The 13489-nt window shown below is 36.5% G+C and overlaps 1 protein-coding gene and 1 non-coding gene across 11 annotated transcripts in view; one reads left to right on the top strand and one right to left on the bottom strand.

Moving 5' to 3' along the window:
* Nucleotides 1-13489, top strand: part of CEP112 (centrosomal protein 112) — a 400571-nt gene that overhangs the window by 135396 nt on the left and 251686 nt on the right. The gene's annotated exons all lie outside the window — the stretch shown is intronic.
* LOC140607623 (U6 spliceosomal RNA) lies at nt 8065-8167 on the bottom strand. The gene has a single exon (XR_012009583.1). It is a non-coding gene; the product is annotated as a U6 spliceosomal RNA (small nuclear RNA).

Below are 13489 nucleotides of genomic sequence, written 5' to 3'. Positions count from 1 at the left end.
AGCCCGATGTGGGATTCGATCCCGGGTCTCCAGGATTGCGCCCTGGGCCAAAGGCAGGCGCCAAACCGCTGCGCCACCCAGGGATCCCCAGCAAACTCATTTTATTCGGAGATACAAAAAGCTTAAGGTGACACAGCTAGTAAGTGGAGGTACAAGGATTTGAAATTGTACATGTTTGACTCTGAAGCCCCTAGTTTTAACCGTTGTGCTACAGTGCACAACCCCTCCTTCCTGATCTTGGGAATTTGAAACCAGGAAACCTAGAGACTAAATCAGTGCAGAAGCTGGAAACATGGAGAGTTACTAAGATGAGGATTGATTAGGCAGCCACTGTGGGCCGTATGCAAGCTCAAGTTCTGAGTAGTTGTGTTGATTGAGGTTGAGAAGAGAATGGAGCAGATGCACAGGGAGAGCCTGGGAAGCTATAGGAAGTGCAACCCACATGTACAAAAGCTTTGTCTATTCCAGCTCCATCTCAAGAGAGACTCTTCACTGAGATCTCCCACCTTTACAGTAATAGACAGTAATAGCCATTCTATTTATTTAGGGAGTATGAATTGGAAGAATGTATATTAAGAATTTATTGAAATAGTTATGCCCGTTTTTAACAATAGACCCAATGTGGCCTATATAATATCATTGCAAACTGTATTTTATTTTTTAAATTTTAAAAATTTAAAAAATTTTTCTTTTTTTTAAAGATTTTATTTAAATCTTAAATGTCCTGTCAGAATTATCACAAATTGTTACTAACAAAGGCTGACTTAAAATGTGAATGGCATGCTTCTATAGATTTCCTTAGCAATTTTAAGGAAGATTGTTTATGAGAATAAAATTATGATACTGTTTTATTAGGAACAGCTAGGGTCTATTCAGTAGGAATAAATTCTTGACCTAAACTTGTAAAAAACCTGAAAAATTTGTAACATTTTTTTATTTGGAAGAGATTAGAAGCCAGTAAGTAATAACCCTTTCCCTCTCAAATTTAAAATTAATTTGAAAAAATAGAAGAATTAGATAGATAAGGTTGTGGTTTAGGTGTGTGGCCAATATACAGCTTGGGAATCTTCCCTCATAGAATTAATGTACTCATCTGGTCACAGCCCAAGCAGCTAGCAAGAGTCTGTGTATAGCAGAGGACATTCCTGGAGAGAGAGGAGGGGGCTAGACAGTGCCTTCATGGTTGTTTCTTCCAAAGCCCACTCTCATTGGCAGGTGTGGGAGAGGGCTGGACCAAAACGGGCAGAGTTCTCTTTTTGGAGAGCTCAAGTCCTGTTAGATATTTTTGTTGTTGGCATTTTATTTTAGAATCACATCCCCCGTCCTCATTGGTTTTGTTCTTTATTTTTTGAGTAAATCGAACATTAACATGGTTTCAAAAATCAGACCTGGACTAAAAGGTATATTCAGAGAAGCAGCGTCCCACCTTCATTCCTGTCCTTTCATCCCCAGCCCCAGCCCTAGCCCCTGTAGGTGAGTGGTCTCATTCATTAATCTCTAACAGATCCTTTCTGTATTTGTTTTTGCACAGATGAGCAGATATGTGTATATCTCAGTGGTTTTTTTCTTACAGTTTGCTTTTTCCATTTCTTATAAACTAGAGGTCATTCATATATCAGCATAGTATGCTAATGTGTGGATGAATCACAGTTTATGCAACAGTTGTCCTATCTATGGGCATACAAGTTGGTTCCAATATTTGCAATTATAGCTGATGCTGTAATGAATAACCTAGTAGTCATGCATTTTTGTATTGTCTGGTCAAAATATAAACATATATGTAGTTTTGTTACATATTGCCAAATTCATACACACACACACACACACACACATTGGTTGAATTTCTACTCGCTGCATATTAGAAGGATTTTTGACCCATAGCCTCCCAAATGGAATGTGTTACATTTTTAAAATTTCTGTCCGATAGGTGATACGTAATAAAGAGTATCTTAATATAGTTTAAACTTGCAGTTCTCTTTTAATAAGTGAGATGAACATATTTTAATATATTTCAGAGCTATTTTAATAGGTCTTTTGAGTTATAGTTGAAATGCAATATATTTCACATATTTAAAATATACCATTTCACATTCTGACATATATATATATACACACACTTGTGAAACTACCAACACACAAAAATATGCCTATATGAGTATATAGTTATTCCCAAGAGATCTTTATGCTCTAATGAAATCTCCTGCCCACCTTTCTTCAACTTCTCCTTATGCAGACAGGCACTAATTTCCTTTGTGTCACTCTAGTTTAATTTCTAGAATTTTAAATAAATGGAAGCATATGCTATGTTCACTTTTTGGTCTCACTTCTTTCTCTTGGCATAATAATTTTGAGATTCATCCATGTTTTACTGAATATCAATAGTTCAATCCTTTTTATTTTTGAGTTATATTCCATTGTATGGATATACCATAATTTGTTGACCCATATGCCTGTTGGTGAACAGTTGGGCTGTTTTCAGTTTGGGGCTCTTTTGCAGAAAAGCTTCTATGAGCATTAGTCTTTGTACATTTTCTTTTTGTTCTCCTGAGTAAAATCCTGAAAGTCAAATGTCTGGATCACATGGGAAGTGTATGGTTAAGTCTTTAAAAAACTGCCAGACCCTCGTCCAGAGTGGTTGTACTATATTACATTCCCTCCAGCAGTGTGTGAGAGTTCTGTTTCTTCCCCATGCTTGCCAACACTTGATATGGTCAGTGTTGTTATTTTCACAATTCCAACAGGCTTGTCCAAGTACTTCACTGTGGTTTTAATTTGCATTTCCCTAGTGACTAATGTTGAAAAACTTTTCATGTCCTTTTTTTTTGCCATAAATGTATCTACTTTGGCAACTGTTTGTTCAAATCTTTAGCTTCATTTTTTTTTTAAAACGGGGTTAGTTTTCTCATTATTGAGTCTTGAAAATTCTTTGTATATATTGGATACAAATCCTTTAAGAGGTAGATGATTTGCCAATGTATTTGTCCCAGTGTGTGGCTTTCCTTGTCTTTCTTTTAATGGTTTATTTTAAGGAACTGGTGTTTTTAATTTTGATGAAGTCCAGTGTATTTGTTAGTTCTTTCACAGATTGTGCTGTTGGGTTCACAACTAAGAAATCTTTTCCTAATCTCAGATCACAGAAGTTTTCTTCTGGAAGTTTATAGTTCCAGGTTTTACATTTATGATTGTGGTCTATTTTTCAAGTTAATTTTGTTTGGGCTGGGAAGTATGGATTAAACTTTTTTTTCTTTCTTTCGTAAGACTGCCTTCTTATCCTTTTAATATGTGTAGAATCTATAGTGACGGAATCCCTGTCATTTGTAATGTTGTTAATTTGTATTGTCTCTCTTTCCCAGTCAGTCTGGCTGGAAGATTATCAATTTTATTGGCCATTTTGGGATTAGGTAATCTAGTAGTTATTAAACGTATTATTAGATTATCTAATACTGAATTGTTCTTGCCTTCATGGCATAGCTCCAACTTGTCAGCAATTTACAGATGTCGCCAAATTGTCTTCTTGCTTGCGTTGCTTCCACCAGACATCTACTTTTGTTCTTCTATAACATGTCTTTTTTCTGACTATTTTTAAGATTCTTTTTTCCTTTGTCACTGGTTTTGGGGCAAATTGAATATGATGTGCCTTCCTGTAGTTTTATTCATCTTATGCTTGGAGTTCTTGGAATTTTGGGATCTTTAGATTTATAATTTTAATTAAATTTGAAAAGCTTTTGGCCATGATTTCTTCAAATATTTTTCTGTTCCCATCTCTCTTTTTTTTTAAGGACTCTAAATACACATATATTAGGTTGCTGAGAGTTGTCACCAGAGCTTTGTTTCCTTTTTTTTTTAATTCTGTTTTTCTTTTTGTACTTCGTTTTGGTTAGTTTTCCACTACTAAGTCTTCAAGTTCATGAACCTTTTCTTTAGCAGTGACTGTAATCCCATCCATTGTATTTTTCATCTTGGACATTGTAGTTTTTCTACAAAGCTACAAAAGTTCTGTCTCAAAAAAAAAAAAAAAAGTTCTGTCTCTAGAATTTCAGTATGACGAGGTACTTTTCAGCCTCATCACAGGCTCTTTTCCTTCTGTTCCCTGTGTTGTCATCCTGGCCTCTGTGCTCTTCCCTGTTTAACCACACTCTTCCCCTCTTGCAGTTTCTCCATTTGTTATCCTTTGTGCTAGAATACCCTTTACCCTGCAGTTTCTTTTATGGAGTCCTCCTCGCCCTTCAGTTAACTTCTTTTTTGTCATTTAAAAAAATGTTATTTTCTATTGAAGTATAATTGACATATAAATTCAATTAACTTTAACATTACTTCCTTTCATCCTAATTCCTAATTAAGGTTTTTCACCCTGTTACACAAACCCTTAATACTCCATATTTCTTTTTTGGTCATTGAATTGAATCCTCATTGTTCTCATTTGTATTAATTCAATGTCTTTTTTTCCTTTGCTAGACTGAAAGCTCCCTTAGCACCAGAACTGGGTGTGATTCATTCAGTGATGTTTTCTTAACATCTAGTGAGGTGCCTGGCACATAATGGGTGCTTAACATAGTAATGGTAATGAATTAATGAATGCCACATGGTAGCAGATTAACAGTGACTACACTTATTGCTGAGCACATATAAGATAATCACTGGGGCCTTTGGAAAAATGTAGTATGAGGTAGGGAGAAATGGTCAGTGAAACATGGGTGATTTATGTTTATAAATAAAGATTGGTTTCTCCAGCAACCACACTTTTATGCACTTATTAATAGAGCATGTGCTTTTTATATTCAGCAAAAATGGTTGCATATTTTATTATATCTGAAATAAAACTTTATCTTTAGAAATCTCTTACCTCTACTGTATTCATCTTCCTCTTGAAATAAATAAGAATCTTCTGATGGAGATTCCCCTTTTCATGGAAAGTGTGATGGTAAGGAGGAAAATAAAACATATTTTACAAATATCAAATACAAATATGTATTTTACAAATACATATACATTTTAATATATATAGTTAACAAACATATATGTATATATGTTAGTTACACCTCTTATACATTCTTAGTGATGATCTTACCAAACAAATGACCTGCCCTTTGTGAAAACTTTTCTATTTTACCTTAGGCACAGTGAATTCCCCTGGACCTTGTTTGCTCGTATTATTATGTTCATATTGTGTAGCTTTTATTTTTTTATTTTTTATTTTTTTATTTTAAAGATTTTTATTTATTTATTCATGAGAGACACAGAGAGAGAGAAGCAGAGACACAGCAGAGGGAGAAGCAGGCTCCTTGCAGGGAGCTGGACATGGGACTTGATCCCGGGACTCCAGGATCATGCCCTGGGCCGAAGGCAGGCGCCAAACCGCTGATCCACCCAGGGATCACCTGTGTAGCTTTTAACATAATGAAAATAGTATAGAGTTTGTCTTCTTTTCTGTATTGGATGCAACTTTGGACTTTGAAGTCAGATGGGCTGCTTTAATTTCTCATTCTGTCATTGTGAACATTTGGGCAAATCATTTAACTCTTCTAAACTTCCTTGTTTTCATTTGTGAAAAATACTAAAAGATAACTTTCTTATCAGTATAAAAATGAAATGAAATAATAAATGAATTGCTCAAAAAGAAAAAAAATAAATGAATTGCTCTAAACCAATGAGGGTAATGAACACTCAAAAAATGTTCACTCTGTTTCATCATTTGTGAAGACATTAAAAATGATGGTTACACCATGAATGTTATAATTTGTAGCAGCTTCTTCCACTGGAAGTACTGAAAAGTATCTATTATGACTTTAAAATTATTTCACATTATTTAAAAATCATTTCTTATAAGCAGAAAAACTTTTCTCAATGATAAATATTACATTTATGTTTGGTAAATAAACAGAAAATTTGCCTACTTAAAATTTGATCTACTTGTGCATAGTGATGAATGTGAGAATATTTTCCAGCTACTTTGAAATATTGAACTGCCCAGGGACAAGGCATGGATAATGTTTTGAAGGAAATAAATATTTCAGCTTCACGTTTCAGTCTTTCTTCTGTATTCCTTTGATCTGGCTTTGGTTTACTTATTATTCTGCTTGAATGGCTTCACATTGCTTTTTTCCTCTCCCTAGTAACAAGAAATGGTCCTGCACCTATTTCAATGTATTTTAGGCTTTGTCATTTTATCAGATGAACGTATCTCTTCTTATTTACTGATACATGACTGCCTGTAAAGTAAACTGTATTGGTTGGTATGTATGGAGATTTGCATGTATGATGAATAATTTATACATGGAACTTTTAATCAGTACTTTCGTAAATAGAGGAAACATAAAAGGAAACATTAGATTGGGGATTTTTTTGAAGTTTAAAGATTCTGAAGGAATTTTTCTTCACTCTTCACTGTAACTGTCTTATCTTTAAAAATCATTTTCTCAAGGTTTTCTTATTTTACCATGAATATTTCAATTGCTCTTCTATTTGCTGGGGTAGAATTCTTTTCACTTATTTATAGGCCTATATTGTAGGCAGAAGTTAGTTTAGCACAAAATTATTATGTAAAACTTTAAACTACATAAACATGTCATCACATTTACCTACATTGCTTTATTTTATACTTTACACAAAAATCTTCTGATCTTCTGAGACTAGTTTTCTTGTACAGACTCTCACTGACTCTTCCCATTTGTCATATTCCCATAGCACTTAGAATTTGTCACAAAATATATATATTATACTTCTGTTTGATTTTTTTCTTGCATTTTCTTTTTCTCCTTAGATTGTAAGTTTTTCTAAGATAGAATCCATTTTTATACTTCTTGGTTTTGTGCAGTATCTGACCAAGTAGGTCTCAAAATTTGCTGCCAGGACCCTTGCCTCAGCTCCTAGAACACAACTGGTTTTCTGAAAATACAGTGTAGGAGGTTGATGCCAGAGTAAGTTCTCTTGAATCATGATTCACATCCAGTGGAGGGCAGCCCAGGTGGCTTAGCGGTTTAGTGCCGCCTGCAGCCCAGGGTGTGATCCTGGATTCCTAGGATCGAGTCCCATGTCGGGCTTGCTGCATGGAGCCTACTTCTCCCTCTGCCTGTGTCTCTGCCTCTCTCTCTCTCTGTGTCTCTCATGAATGAATAAATAAAATCTTTTTAAAAAAATAAATAAAAAATAAAAAACAAATCCAATTGATTACAAGGAATTTCTGGACCTACTAGCTGAAATCCATATGTTTTTAAGATATTTTTCGATAGCTTAAGAAGAGTCCTCCTTCTTATTCATAGGTAATATGCTTCAAAACCAATCATCGTGGTCAAGACTGGAGGCTGGCTCTAGGAGCATAGCCTACTGGGGAAGCCTAAGTCATTGATAGTACAATGTCCTTGTCAGAAAAGAGTTTCATAGTACTTTATACTGTTATCATACCCTTTTTGAGTATTTCCCCTAATATTAAGAGAAAAATCTCTAGCTGGTTTAGTACTGGAGCATGATAGTTTCATAGCCTTATTGCAGATTTGCTCATAGATATATCCATGCTGTCATATTTGAGCCAGGATTGTGGTGGGAACTGCTGGCTTTCTTTGTTCTACTTTGAGTTTTGCTGTATGTAAGCCCACTTGCCACTGAGTGGTTTCTAAGAAGGTTGTTCTGATTCACCATAAAAGGATGGAGATTCCTACAGTAGAGATCTGTTTCCTACAAATCCATCTCTTCCATTGAAAGGAGTACAATGAAAACTCTCTGAACCCTCGCCTTCTGTTTTTCAAGACCCTGTGTTTAAACCTCTGTTAAAATATTTGATATTTAAATATTTTTTTTCCTTTACCTTATGGCATCTTCTTAGAAAGACCGGTTTCTCATATGGCTGTAGGTCTTTAGCCAATTTTTGATGAATGAGTTAATAAAAGATTGGATGACTCTGTTGTAAACTCAAAATAATATATTCTTTAAGGAAGGAAGAAGAATGGAAAAGTCTTCTCGGATTTGCTATGGACATTTTAAACATAATTTTGTTATCCTTAGAAATACATTTATACTCTGTTTTTAGACTTCAGTGATTATGATTATCTTATATGGGTCCTATTCTGTGACTCAGGAAAGCACTTTGTGTGTTTTGCGTGTCATCCTTGCACAGCGACCATGCTAATCTCTGTATCATCCCAATTTTAGTATATGTGTAGCCAAAGCAAGCTCTGCCCTTCTGTTTTTTGGCCAATTTTTAGAAAGATTTTATTTATTCATTAGAGACAGATTGAGAGAGAGAGAGGCAGAGACACAGGCAGAGGGAAAAGCAGGCTCCATGCAGGGAGCCCAATGTGGGGCTTGATCCCAGGACCCCGGGATCATGCTCTGAGCCAAAGGAAGACGCTCAACCACCGAGCCACCCAGGCATCCCTGGCTTTTTTTTTTTTTTTTTTTTTTTAAGATTTTATTTTATTTTATTTTATGTAATCTCTACACCCAATATGGGGCTCAAACTCATGACACTGAGATCAAGAGTCACATGCTCTACTGACAGAACCAGCCAAGCACCCCTGTCCTTGTGTATTTTGAATTGGACTAGCACCATGCACACCCATACTAGGTTTCAAAATTGTGATATGTATCTTTGATATCAAGAGCACATGAATGCTTAGCAGCTTCATTTCCATATAGAGCCTTAAAATGTTTCCATAAAAGTACCTTAGCTGTGAATTGGCTTTTTCCTTCAGTCTTTCATAATCCCTGGAGTGCCTTGAAGTTTTCAACAGCACCTCATTCCTCATTATCCATTGCACACTACTTTTCTATGCCAGCTTCTAGTCTTATGAACTTACTTTAAAAAAACTAAAACTTTCTTTGGTCACTTCTTCCTTTTGCAAGTCTTTGTAATCATTTGTTGATCTCCAGAAATTTTAGTTCCTAACCATACTGATTCCCTGCACTTAACCACACTTAGAGTTTGCGTATTTGGGGAGATGCGTCTTGGTCAAGGGGAATACCTAGAACTAACTGAATAGTCTTTGGACAGTTTTACCCTGGGTCCTATCTCATCCAAGTTTACCACTATTGAATGTAAATATGACCTTTGGGTAGAAATAATTTGGCTCTTAGTTTTGTTTTGTTTTGTTTTTAACCTGGTGATATTATCTAGAAGGAGTCAATTAACAGAGCAAACATGAAAACTTTAAACATTCAAAGGCTATAACAAAATTTAACCTATGGATTTTTTTCTTTGCCTGATTTAACTTTTAAATTTGTTGAATTCTCAACTTATTTTTTTTGTCCATACAGCATTGTTAAGGCAATTACAAATATTATATATTAAGTACTTCAGAGAGCCCTTTATATGTTCTAAGTTTTGAAAATACAGTATTTTTGTTAGTTGTTATCATTTCCTGTCACTGCCATATGATAGAGTGTCTTAACACAGTTCAAATTTATTATTTTATAGTATGGGAGATCAGAAGTCCAAAATAAAACTTAGGGCCCAAGATCAAGATTTGTTAGGACTGGTTTTTGTTGGGAGGTTTTAGGAAAGAATCTGTTCCTTGCTTTTTCCGTTTTCTGGAGGCTGTCTTCGTTGCTTGGTTTGTGACCTTGAATCACATTGTCTTTTTGGCATTGATTACTCTCTCATATTGCCTTGTCTCTCGATTGACCTTCTTGCTTCCCTCTTTTAAGGACCTTATGGTTCCATTTGAGGCCTAGCAAGATAATCCAGAATAATTGCTCCATCTCAAATCTGTTTAACTTAATCACATTTCAAAGTGCCTTTTGCTATATAAGGTAGCATATCCACAGGTTCTAGAGATTAGGATATGAATATCTTTGGGGAGCCATGGTTCAGCCTACCACATCAGTACTGTTTCAGACTAAATCACCTAATCCACCCTGTTGGATACTAGAATTGGTATCACTGATAGGAGAAATGACTCTGTCTCCTTCTGAAGATATATCATCATTTCCCATACATATCTCTTAGAGTGGATTAATGAAGGTAAGCTCAAGGAGGCTAGTTTACCCAAGCATAATAAGATGTGGATGCATCTTATCAAGGCATAATGATGTGATGTTTCCTCCTAAATTGGCTCTTCCCCCCCAGCTTTATTAAGATATAATTGACATATCTGACATGAAATTTAAGGTATACAATGTAATGATTTGTTATATGTATATTCTGCAGAACAATTACCACGATAAGGTTGGTTAACACGTGTATCCCCTCAAATAATTAAAAATTTTTGTGGTGACAATTGTTTAAGATTCACTCTCTGAGCAGTTTTCAAACATACATACAGTTCAGTATTGTTAACTTTACTGTACATTACATTACCAGAACCTATTTATCTTGTAATGGAAGTTTGTACTCTTTGAACACTTTCACCCATTTTCTCCACTCCCCCAACACCTCCACTGGCAATCACCAATCTACTCTCTGTCTCTGAGTCTGGTATTTTTAGACTACAGAAATAGTGAGATCATGCAGTAGTTGTCTTTTTCCTGCCTGACTTCTTTCACTTAGCATAGTGCCCTCAAGGTCCACCCGTGGTTTTGCAACTGGCAGCATTTCCTTCTTCTTTATTGCTGAATAATATTGCACTGTGTGTGTGTGTGTATCCTGTTTTCTTTATCCATTCATTTGTTGATGGACACTGAGGTTGTTTTCATGTTTTGGCTATTGTGAACAGCAGCACCACAATGAATATGGAGGTGCAGATATCTCTTCAAGATAGTGATTTTATGGGAAGCCTGGGTGGCTAAGTGGTTGAGCATCTGCCTTTGGCTTGGGTCGTGATCCTGGGGTCCTGGAGTTGAGTTCCTCATTGGGGTTCCTGCAGGAGGATTGAGGACCGCTCAATAGTGTGTTTGAAGTAAAGACTTGTGTTCCAGAGATGAGCAGAAGTTCAAGCTAGAGCTAAGTATTGAAGCCCCCAAAACAGAAAAAAGACTGTACCTTATCAACGCATGTTTAGTGGGCTGATTTGTGGCCTCCAAAAAGATATGTCCATATCCTAATCCTCAGAACTTGTAAATGTTCTTATTTGAAAAGAGGACCTCTGCAGACATAACTGAGTTAAAGATCTTGAGATGAGGAGATTGTCTAGGTGGGTCCTAAAACCAATCTTGAGCATCTTTATAAGAGAGACACTGTGGAGAAGGGACACAGAAAAGGTGATGTGAAGATGGATCAGAGAGAGATATAGTCACAAGCCAAGGATACCAACAGTCTCCAGAAATTGCAAGTGCCAGGAAATGAATTCTCCCCTAAGAGCCTCCAGAGGGAGTACAGTGCTGCTAACACCTTGATTTTAGACTTTTGGCCTCAGACTGAGAAAAAATAAATTCCTCTTGGTTTAAACTATTGAGTACGTGCTAATTTGTTACAGCAGCTATGGGGAAACTGATAGACCAAGCCACTTTCATATATAGCTCCATGGACTTCATTAATGAATTTCCTCTGTCTGTCCTATAGCATGTCTGTAATGGTGATATCTCAACAATCACCCTTTCATTCTCTGCAACAAGAACTTTTTAGCTACTACCATTCTCTTGTTCAGATATGAACTATTCCTCCACTTGGTATTTTTGGATATCATTCAGTTTGCCTTTCAGAGTTTGCCTTTTTAAGACTTAATTATTCCCTTTGATATCTGAATTTACTCTCCTCTGCTACCTTTCAAAGGTCATTTGATAAACTAAAGGAACAAACTGTGGTATCAGTCCAACTAGATAATTACAAAATATTCCCTCCTTGACACTGAAAAATCTATACATGTTAAGTACAATTACCATACAGAGTATATTCTTAATTAATTATGGTTATCAGTTTTCCCCCTTATTGTTTTTTTGCTTCCTCTTCAAATTTTTCCATTAGAAATACATACCTAGGGGCCGCTGGGTGGCTCAGTTGGTTAAGCATCTGACTTCAGCTCAGGTCATGATCCCATGACCTGATCAGTTGAGCCCCATGTCAGGCTCCCCACTCAGTAGAGAGTCTGCTTGTCCTTCTCCCTCTCCACCTGCCCCTCTCTTCAGTCATGCTCTCTTTCTCAAATAAATAAATAAAATCTTAAAAAAAAGAGGAATATATACTTAGTTGGGAAAATACATGCAAAAACTCAAACTAAAAAGAGCTACACAAGCATATCATCATGATCATGATCATCATCAGTTTAGGGTTATCTGAATCTTCTCTCTCCAGGTCAAAAACACCTATAAGGCACATGCTGTAGGAACAAACAAATTCCTGATGGTGGAGCCATTATAGTCATTTATAAGCATTGTATGGCATTGAATTCTCAAAGAAATTGGATGGGAATTGTTTTTTCAGGTTATTCCCAATTACCAATATCCTAAACCTTGTTTGAAAATCAAACACCCAGGGATGCTTCGGTGGCTCAGTGGCTGAGTCTCTGCCTGGCTCAGGGCGTGGTCCCAGAGTCACACATCAGGCTCCCCTCGAGGATCCTGCTTCTCCCTCTGCCTATGTCTCTGCTTCTCTCTCTGTATCTCTAATGAATAAGTAAATAAAATCTTTTTTAAAAAAATCAACACCCAGAAACCAAATGATACCTAAGGCTTCTTTCATTCCATGGAATTTGATAAAGAACCATACTTTCCGGCCTAGTGGTCCTCAGTCAGGCATGATTTTGCCCTTTGAGGGCATATTGGTGTGTCTATAGACATTTTTGGGTTGTCAGAATTGGGGATGGGACATTGTCATTGGGATATAGTGAGTAGAGGCCAGGGATACTGCTAAACATATCATGATGCACAGGACAGGTCTTCTCCATGGTAAAGAATTATCCAAACAGAAATGTCAGTAGTGCTAAGGCTGAGAAATTTGTTAGTTCCATGGTTTTACTGATTCTATCTAGATGATATAATATGAATTTATGAAACAAATAATGAATTACTCTATACATGTAGTATCTTCAAGGTATATATATGAATATGAGGAAAACACAGTTGTATCCTCATATCCTCCATTCCTCTAGGCTCAAAGAGATTTCATTATCCTAGAAAAGATAAATATATAAATTAACCCTTGTATAGTACATATAAGATGCTATAATTGTAACCAGACAGGGCAGATGACAGCTGGATTTCTAGACTGGCCACAGGGCACATTCACTTCCCAGGTGACACTGGAAAGTACAAGGTGAAAGTGGAGTAGAGATTGAGAGGGGCCTGGAGACCCTGCACCTGCCTGAAGCTGCTTGCTGTGGTGATGACAGACTTGCGGCTCAATGAACCTGCTGTGCCACATTGCCCAACATCATGAAAGTCAAGAAGAAGATTGAGGTCATCAAGTCTGGAGACCTGGGTGTGGACCTGACCTCCAAGCTGTCCTTTTTTTTTTTTTTTTTTTTCAAGCTGTCCTTGATTAGTGTGGAGGACCTGCCCCTGTGTACAGCTTGTGTCAGGGTGGAAACCATGGAGGACTTGGTGGCCAAGGTGAGGGATATTGGGTGGATTTGAGCCCCAGCAGTAAAACTATGACCCTCCTGGAAAAAGAAAAATGCTATAG

Source organism: Canis lupus, chromosome 16 (assembly GCF_048164855.1).
Source record: "Canis lupus baileyi chromosome 16, mCanLup2.hap1, whole genome shotgun sequence".
NCBI classification, from domain to species: domain Eukaryota; kingdom Metazoa; phylum Chordata; class Mammalia; order Carnivora; family Canidae; genus Canis; species Canis lupus.
This window is presented reverse-complemented; position numbering and strand designations above follow the sequence as displayed.